General features: G+C 33.4%; 1 protein-coding gene across 2 annotated transcripts in view; it reads left to right on the top strand.

Annotated features, from left to right (window-relative positions):
* The window catches only part of LOC148311488 (uncharacterized), a 181,266-nt gene continuing 170,933 nt past the window's right edge, over positions 1-10,333 (top strand). For both annotated transcript variants that reach the window (XR_015837242.1, XM_088256555.1), the window contains exon 1: positions 1-809. The gene's annotated coding sequence lies outside the window, so the exon portion shown is untranslated. The remainder of the gene's footprint in view (positions 810-10,333) is intronic.

Here is a 10,333-nt window from a genome sequence, read left to right as displayed (position 1 = left end):
AGTGTCATGAGGGAGTTTATCGCGCTCTGTCTGTATCGTCGTCGCTAGTAATATTTTCCAAGAAATGTCGAAAAAGTCGCCTTTGTACCATGAAAAGAGACGCGGCGAAGCCTCTTTTCGATCGAAATAAGTGTCCGTCACCGCATAATGAGTTAAAACCCGAATATAACCTCGTTTAAAGTGACATTTTGTTGAAAACATAACATCTCAGTGGGCCGCGAATATTTTTTTGTGTTACCTTTCGACGATTTCGGTAGTATTGTGCGTTTGATAGTCATTGTAAAAAATCCTTTCAGTTTTTTCGATTCGAGATCTATTCCTCCTGCATGCCGTTTTTAAAGAGTATAAACAAATTTGATAGCGCGAGCGTGGCATAACATTTCTTCCGAAATCGATATCCATGATAAAAAATGCATAATATACGCGCGGTGTAGACTGGCAATTCTATTTTCTCATGTTTTTTTGTTTCTACTGCAAAATTATTTTGGATAAAGTGCTATGTATAATGTAGAACGTTGTGTCGAAAGTGTGGTCTCGTATAAATCGATTTTAGATGTTAAAAATGCATATTTCGCAGTGAACAACGCCATTATAAAGATCGGTCAATACGACCGCAAGTAAATGGCTCGATTGTTTTGCGAGCAGTTTCCATTGTTATAACGGTATGTTAGTAAATAATTTAAAGAATAACCTCCCTTATCTATTTCGGAATTTTAAGTAAAAGAAGAACTTACACCGCTTTTGTGTTTTCTCGTACATTGTTTTGGATACAATTAAAACCTGAAACATATTGACTTGCGACTTAAAAGGTAGGTTTTTCACCGTTTGTACTCATAAGTATAATAATAATTAATATCCCTATGAATATTAGAGGTTTTTTTTATTTTCTTATAAGCATGTATAACTGTGTTCCTCAATAAACAAAGGATTCAATCTCAATGTCGGATGTCAACCTTCGTAAAATATATTGATGTTGTTATTGACAGTTTTTAAAATAAAAAAAAAAGTATTACCAGGTTGTAAAATTAATGCAAGCTCAATAAATATATATCTTGTCGGGTAGGTACCTAACTATACATATTTTAATTTTTAATTTAAAAAATTGTTTCTTTTTTGGAGTATTGGTTTTGTCTATTCTTTTACTAAAATTATATTTAAAAAAATGATTTTACCAAGTTAAAAAAAAATGTTTTTTACTGGGTATAATTTGCTAATTAAATTTAAAAAAAATTAACAATCTATAAGAAAACTAGTTTATAAAGACAGATGATCTTGATACATTTTGAAAACTCAAATTAATTTATATAAATTAGTTCACTTATTATTACTATCTGTTGAATTATACAAGAATAATTTATCTGTGTGAATAATAAATTTATGTAATAAAGAGTTAATTAAAATAGTATTAAATATGTGATAAAATTATATAGAATTATATATAGGTATATATTTTTATATAGGTGTCCGCCTCCGTAGTGTAATGGTCAGCACGCTCGGCTACCGTTCTGGAGGTCCCGGGTTCGATTCCCAAGGGGGGTAAAAATAAATATAAGTAATTTTTTCACTGTAATATTTATTCAATATTACCATGGACTGGTACCTGAAGCGGAGGGCTGATCACCTTTCCTTCATGTGTAAAACGATCATGATAACACTGCGTTTATAAGACACAGTGCCCTATGCACCATTCGGGTGCGGATAAGGGTTTTATTATATTATTATTATATATTTTTGAATATTTAAAACAAAAAAATGATGATTACGTAGATATTTTTATGGTTTATTTTCTAGGGATAGAAAGATTGATAAAAATACACAGAAAGGAGAGCGAATGCTGAGAACATAGTGAATGTTGCATCGAAATCAGTTATAGCAAATAAAAACCGTTCAGTGAAAACAAATCTGGCGGTGCACAACGGAGTCTTGGTTCCAACTCTAATGTATCGAAGTGAAATATGGAATTGGCCAAAGTAGGAATAAAGTAGACTGAATGCGGTTGAAATGCTTTCTCTCAGAAAAATGTGCGGTGAGACGATGAATGATACCTGTTCGAATGGTGATATAAGGAAAGAATGCAAGGCTGAGATAAGCATTATCCGTTAAATTAAGAAAGGTGTGTTTAGATGGTTCTGGACATGTGGATCGAATGAGCAAGAATTGTAAAAATAATTTATGCGGCGAACGTAGTTGGTTATTGAAGCAGAGGAAGACCGAGGAAAACTTGGCATGATCAAGCATTTCAAATACTTGAAAGTGGTCTGTCGAAAAAATCGGCGGATAATATTTATTATGAACTATAAACATTATTTTTGACATCTCAACATAGACGAAGAAGAGGATGGAAGTCTAGGTATTTACGGGATTCACGACCGTCATAAGCTGGTTTAAGTGATCACTTTACACGCGTGTAACATTCACTCATAACATATTCTTCTTCATCTATGTTGAGATATCAGAAATAATATGAAAATAGCTCCTGTAATTGGAGATAATCCAGATTTGTGAACAAGTATTTGGACACACTCAAAATGTTGTAAATAAACTATGCACATCCACTAACATTTTAAAGATATATAAACTATATATCGTAGTCATACAGGAGAAAGTGACCAAGTGCATTGTGTTACAAAAACGTGATCATTGACTATTTGATATCTTACTAGCTTAATATTTTTTTAATTTTTTTTTTATTTATTTACGGTTCACAAACAATGAAAAACATATTACAACAAACGAAATACAGTGCAATACAAATAGTTTTGATGTTTTTCATCAATTAGATGCGAACACAACAAGCTTACAGAAACAATAAAGGTTCAGGTTAAACACATATATAATGAATAGTAATTTGTCTGTAAAAAAAGGGGTAGTTACAATTAAAAGTATTGAATTAAGAAAAATAAAAGTAAAATAGAAGTAAAAATTAAAAGTGAAATTAAACTATGCTACATACAGTGGCGGTACTTCCCTAGAAGCCCAAAAGCCCGAAATCTCCAAATAAAAATGACTAAATCTAGACCAAATGATTAAAAATACATAATTAATGTGTGACTGTTTTTAAATTATCGTGCTCTTATATGTTTATTAAACACTACGCATGCCATTATATGGTGATGGTACTTATTGATAATAGTTGATATCTGAGGAAGATATTTTATTATAGTGAACATTTTCTTTGTTTAAAGGCGATGGCTATACCTTACAAAAGTTACATGTATGCATATTTTTACAATGATTACAATACATTGTTTATATTTATAATACTTTCTGGGTGCTTACTATATACTGGGAATGATATGAGGCGAAGAAATTATAGGTACATCATGTATTCACGAATGTGAAAAATAGTGAGTTTGCCTTACTGGTAAACCCTAGGCACGCCACTGGCTACATAAGGTACAAAATTCAACACTCCACTTAATAGACCTCTTGTATTTCTCCGTGCCATCGTTAAATGTATCGATGGTCACATTATCAGTATTTTCTAAATTATTTTACAATCTTAGCATCCTAGAAATGGAGTTAAAGTGTGCCATATTATTGTTATATGCTGGGAGAGAAAATGTGTTGTGCCTCCTTAATCGCCGAGAGGGAACATTCATTGCTATCTTCTCGACACAAAATGCTGAATCAATGTTACCATGGATTATATTATAAAGATACATTAAGTCTGCAATATTGCCCTGAAAAAATCTCAAAGGATTTCAAACTTGGAAGCATAATATATTGACTTGTTAAAAATGACTAACTGCATTGATGTTTATTTTGTTGCCAAGCAAAAGTGACTTAAATGGCCCTCCTGAACATTTTACGTTTTGGTAGCTGGTCACTTTCTCCTGTACGACTACGATATGCCATTAATCCTTGTGCATAGTAATAGGCAAAGAGTATTTTCTAAGACAACTAATAAAAAATGTAATTTATATTTGAAGCTCTAACTTTGCGATTTTCCATTTTATAATTGAAAATATTTGTTTTAAAATCACTATAACCTTAGTTCTCTACGGATTTCAATAAAAATGTTATCGATAGTCTTATGAGGGACAAAATATTTATCGATAAAATTAAGAAAGGTGTGTTGAGATGGTTTGGACATGTAGAACGAATGAGCGAGGAAAGAACGGTAAAACAAATTTATGAGGCGAATGTTATTGGGAAAAGAAGCAGAGAAAGACCGAGAAAAACATGGCACGATCAGGTATGCCAAATACTTGAAAGTGGTCAGGTTAGGAGTCGTAACAATCGGCGGGTATGTATGAGGAGATGCATGAACGCGGAAGAGGCGAAGAATGTTTGCAAGGACAGAGTGGTGTGGCGCTCTATTCTCTCTGCCTATCCCTGCGGGGAAGCGGCGTGATGGTTAGTTAGTTAGTTAGATAGATTTGATTTCTTATGATTTTTCTAACTAACTAACTAACTAACTAACTAACTAACCATCACGCCGCTTCTCCGCCGGGGTAGGCAGAGAGAATCGAAAGCCACACCACTCTGTCTTTGCAAACATTCTTTGCCTCTTCTACATTCATGCATCTCCTCATACATACCCGACGATTATTACGACTCCTGACCCGGCCGCTTTCAAGTATTTGGCATACCTGATTGTGCCAAGTTTTCCTCGGTCGTCCTCTGCTTCTTTTTCCAACTACATTCGCCTCATAAATTTGTTTAACCGTTCTTTCTTCACTCATACGCTCCACATGTCCAAACCATCTCAACACACCTTTCTTAATTTTATCGATAATGCTTATCTCAGCCTTACATTCTTTCCTTATTTCATCATTCGAACATCTATCAAACATCGTTTTGCCACACATTCGTCTGAGGGATCGCATTTCGACTGCATTCAGTCTGCTTTCATCCTTCTTTTGCCAACTCCATGCTTCGCTTCCATACATAAGGGTTGGAACCAGAACTCCTTTTCTCATTAATTTATTATCCAATAAACCAACATCGTGACAAAAATAGATTGCATTATAAGCATTGTGGAGCTACATTATGTGTGTATTGATATATTCACGGAACTGTACATGTTTTTATGTACGGAATATATATTTTTCTAAGCATACCATTACCGGAATTAATATAAACAACTCCCCTCAGTCATTATCGGTGGGAGGGCGGGTCACCCCTCGCGCAGCCGGGCTACAATTTCCCTTATCTTTATGACAAAATAGGTTTTATTATCTATTTTTTATGCTGATTAGCCATGTGATGGGGTTCGTGAACTGTTAATGCGAAATCGACAATTTTTTTTATAATTTATTTTCATTTCTTGAATGTTTTCCGCAGATACTTTGTGGCACATTTTATAAACTTTATAAAATGAAATAAATTTGTTATAACCACTTTTTAATTAATACAATTTAACCTACCGGTTTCAATAAGAACCTTGTCATCATCAGGGTTTATATTAATTCAAAAACATTATAAAACTCTCACCAAAAAACTTCCACACACTCCGTGAATATCCTAAATGTTATTTTTATTGATAATGTTATCAAAAAAACTTTTAGGATTTTTACGGAGTGTGGAAGTTATTTGGTGAGAGTATTATAACGTTTTTGAATGAATTTAAACTGATGATGACAAGGTTCCTTTTGAAACCGGTAGGTTAAATTGTATAAATAATAAAAGTGGTTATAACAAAGTTATTTCATTTTATAAAATCTATTTTCAGTTTAAAAACGTAACAAAAATCGATGAATGATGTCCATTCGGACATCAAATAAGGAAAGAATAAAATATTCAATTTGAGTTGTTTAAAAGTGAATAAATTACATACATACCGCTCAGTCCTTTCAACAACTCATATATCAAATTACTTGATTTCAGGAGATCGTTTTAAATGTTTAAAAATATAATAAAATGTATTTAAAAAATATATCCAGCCACTTATTGAACTTTTTACTGTGCAACACATCTTTTTAGGTAAAACCTGAAGGTTTTTTCTCCATTTAAAAAATATTTAGTAAATATAAAAAAATAATTAAACAATACCTTTTCTTCAAAATTAAAAACAACACTTTCTGCCCTATAGCGTGTAAATATAAATTTAAAATATGCCGCTTTTGCTGGGATATAGTACATTTTCTGGGCATTCCGAAAACATGCACAACTGAAAATTGTCAATTTTTGATATACTTATGACGTTGTTGAAAGGAGTGAGCGATGTATCATACATCGTTTTGGCGGTTATCATTACATATTACTATTTCAAAATTAATTTATTGAAAATAAATAAAATGCCCAGACTTCCATATTCTTCTTCACCTATATTGAGATGTCAAAAAATTTAATTTCTAATGTATGGAAGTGAAACATGGAGTTGGCAAAAGAAGGATGAAAGTAGACTGAATGTAGTCGAAATGCGATCTCTCAGAAGAATGTGTAACAAAACGATGTATGATAGATATGCGAATAGTGAAATAAGGAAGGAATGCAAAGCTGAGATAAGCATTATCGATAAAATTAAGAAAGGTGTGTTGAGATGGTTTGGACATGTAGAACGAATGAATGAGGAAAGAACGGTAAAACAAATTTATGAGGCGAATGTAAGTGGAAAAAAGAGCAGAGGAAGACCGAGAAAAACATGGCACGATCAGGTATGCCAAATACTTGAAAGTGGTCAGGTTAGGAGTCGTAACAATCGGCGGGTATGTATGAGGAGATGCATGAACGTGGAAGAGGCGAAGAATGTTTGAAAGGACAGAGTGGTGTGGCGCTCTATTCTCTCTGCCTACCCCTGCGGGGAAGCGGCGTGATGGTTAGTTAGTTAGTTAGTTAGTCAAAAATTTTTAAAAATAACTCTCTGAAAGGGATGTAATCCAGATTTATGAACAAGTATTTGGACACTCTCTAAATGCTGTAAATAAAAACATACTCTGTACTTGGTGCATGCATATCTGGCCCACATTACAAGGGTGGTATGTTCCGTAAAATACCCCTCGCAATACTTGACAGTAGGGGTGAAAGGTCGAGCGAGTGTCGAGTGCCATCCACCATACGACATCAAAGGGAAGAGACATATCTACATGTATGCGTACATATAATAAAAATCCATATCGCAAGAGAAATAGTATGATTTTCACTAGAGTACCTTCAATAAATAAATTTTGAAATAATGATATATATTATATATATATATATATATATATATATATATATATATATATATATATATATATATATATATATATATATATATATATATATTTATTTATATATATTTATTTATTTCCGCCTCCGCCTCCGTAGTGTAATGGTCAGCACGCTCGGCTACCGTACTGGAGGTCCCGGGTTCGATTCCCAGGGGGGGGTCAACTAAATAAAAGTGATTTTTTCACTCTTATATTTATTCAATATTACCTTTGACTGGTACCGGAAGCAAATGGCTGATCACCTTTCCTTCATGTGTTAACGATCAAGAAAGCAGTGCGTTTATATGATGCAGTGCCCTATGCACTATTGGGGCGCGGATAAGGGTTTGAATGAATGAATTTATTTATTTATTCTTTGAACGGCTAATGCCTTTAACATAATACAAATATACAGTATCTACATAATATAAAAATACACTAATAGAGAAACAAAAAGTCTTAAACATAAAATAAAATTAAAATAACAAATAGTAAGCACTGGTAAATACACGTCTCCTTCACACACTATCAGCGAGCAGCGAGAGAGAGTGAAACACAACGTTTAAATTAATCCATTATATCATGGAGAAGAAATGCTGAGAAAGTACACATTTCAAGGAGGATTACAATATATTAAATAAATCTATACTTTCAAAAGCAATGGCTAACATGTGAAGCCGCGAAAAAGGGAGAGAACATGGCATGGTTAGCATTATGTACAAATAATAATATGCGGCAAAACGATTAATGATATTTGTACGAATGGTGAAAATTAGGAAAATGTGAAGTACGAAGGGTATAGTCAGATGGGGAAGACAGCGAAGACGATTCTGGAAAGGCTATGTCAATATAATGTAAGAAAATAGACTGGCCCGATTTGCTATTCTAGAGGATACTTAAGGAAGAAGACTACTGGAAGACCTCCAAAGAGATGGTGTGACAGCTCGACTGTCCAATTTTAAAACACAGTAAGGGACATTTTGTAGTACGTTTTTTTTTGCATTTTTGGACTAAGTAGAATCTACTTCAAAAAAAACATACTACAAAAAAAATGTCCCTTACTGTGTTTTGAGTTTGGACAGCCGAGCTGCCAGTCCACGTCACAAGAGACGGATAACGGATAAGAGGCAGATCCAGAGATCCATAAGGAGGAGGAAAAAGAAGAAGTATGTTAACTCTTACCATCCTGTAGGCCAGACATTCTGGCCCGTATGATTCTAGTAGGCAGCTCGGTGGGCCACAATGTCTGGGCCGGCGCAGGTATAACTTCAATCACTGATTTCTCTATCACCCAAGTATATTCTACAAATATATATATATATAATATAATAAAACCCTTATCCGCACCCCAATGGTGCATAGGGCACTGTGTCATATTAACGCAGTGTTATCTTGATCGTTTACACATGAAGGAAAGGTGATCAGCCCTCCGCTTCAGGTACCAGTCCATGGTAATATTGAATAAATATTACAGTGAAAAAATCACTTATATTTATTTTACCCCCCTTGGGAATCGAACCCGGGACCTCCAGAACGGTAGCCGAGCGTGCTAACCATTACACTACGCAGGCGGACTATATATATATATATATATATATATATATATATATATATATATATATATATATATATATATATGCATATATATATATATATATATATATATATATAAATATAATTAAGTGTAATTGATAGTTTACGATTGATAGTTTTTGATTAGCGTAACGTTAAGAAATAAATAAAATAAAATAGTGTTTATTTTATTCTTTAGGTGGTTTAGTTTGCCTTTAAAATTTGACCTGTTGAGCGAAACCAGATTGTAGGTCACATCGCGTCCTGGCATTTTTTTCACTCCCCGGAGGTTGTCACTCTAAAAAGGGCCTCTTCAGTCGAGATGTGGGGTAAGGGCTGTACGTACGTAAGGGCTGTATGTACGTAGTACGTCGCACTGTAGGATGCTTCCAACAGTCTTTGGCCATAAATGAGTTTATATTTTGAATATTGAAAGCATTAACTTTGTGGATCATAGTGATATCGTAGTCGTACAGGAGAATGTGACCAACTACCAAAACGTAAAATGTTCAGGAGGGCCAAATAGGATAACTTTTGCTTGGCAAAAAAATAAACATCAATGCAGCTAGCCATTTTTAACAAATCAATACATTATGCTTCCAAATTTAAAATCCTTTGGGATTTTTTTCAGGGAAATATTAAGCTAGTAAGATATCAAATAGTCAATGTACAGGTTTTTTTAAAAATGCACTTGGTTAATTTCCCCCCTATAACTACGATATGTATTATTTTGAGAAATAAGACTTTTTTTTGGTCCACTCACATTTTTATCAAAAAACCAGCTAGTTTCGACAACAACCTGTCGCCCATTTCAGGGTTAATATTATGACAGTCATAAAATAAACCCTGAAGAGGGCAACAGGTTGTTGCCGAAACTATTAGGTTTCAATAAAAATGTGAGTGGATCAAATAACAAAGTATTTTTATTTCTCAAAATAATATAAACAAGTTTATTTAAATACAGAAATATTGATCGATTTTACGCTTTATTTGTAGAACTCCATTTTAATTTATTTATACAATATTTATTATTAAAATATGATAAATATATATTTTTTTATTATTTACATAAATACTTCATTTTCATACTATTTCTGTGAGCCTAAGCGGTTCATTATTAGAAATAAGTTATTATTAGAATTAAGTATCAAATTGTGGTAGAGTGGGTTCCAATCGAGAAACTTTGACTCCGCTACACTAGTAGAAGAGTCCGCTACACTAACCACGGGACCACAACCCGACACAAATATTTATAATAAAATCAAACACGGATTTTTAGAGTCTACTAAAATGTATGTTATTATTTGATTTTAGACAGACATTTCTCGGTGGAAATACATTTTAAAAAATAAAAAAAACAGCTGTGTATTTTTTTTCACATGAATTGTATTTGACCAGCATATGATGTCAAATGATGTCGGTAACAACAAAACCCGGTTGCTGGTCAAATAAAATTCATGTGGGTAAAACTAATAAAAAATAAAAATAATAAAACCCTTATCCGCACCCCAATGGTGCATAGGGCACTGCGTCATATAAACGCAGTGTTATCTTGATCGTTTACACATGAAGGAAAGGTGATCAGCCGTCCGATTCAGGTACCAGTCCAGGGTAATATTGAATAA

Source organism: Brachycentrus maculatus, unplaced genomic scaffold (assembly GCF_059751285.1).
Source record: "Brachycentrus maculatus isolate JH-2025_06_01 unplaced genomic scaffold, ASM5975128v1 h1tg000063l, whole genome shotgun sequence".
In the NCBI taxonomy this organism is placed as follows: domain Eukaryota; kingdom Metazoa; phylum Arthropoda; class Insecta; order Trichoptera; family Brachycentridae; genus Brachycentrus; species Brachycentrus maculatus.
This window is presented reverse-complemented; position numbering and strand designations above follow the sequence as displayed.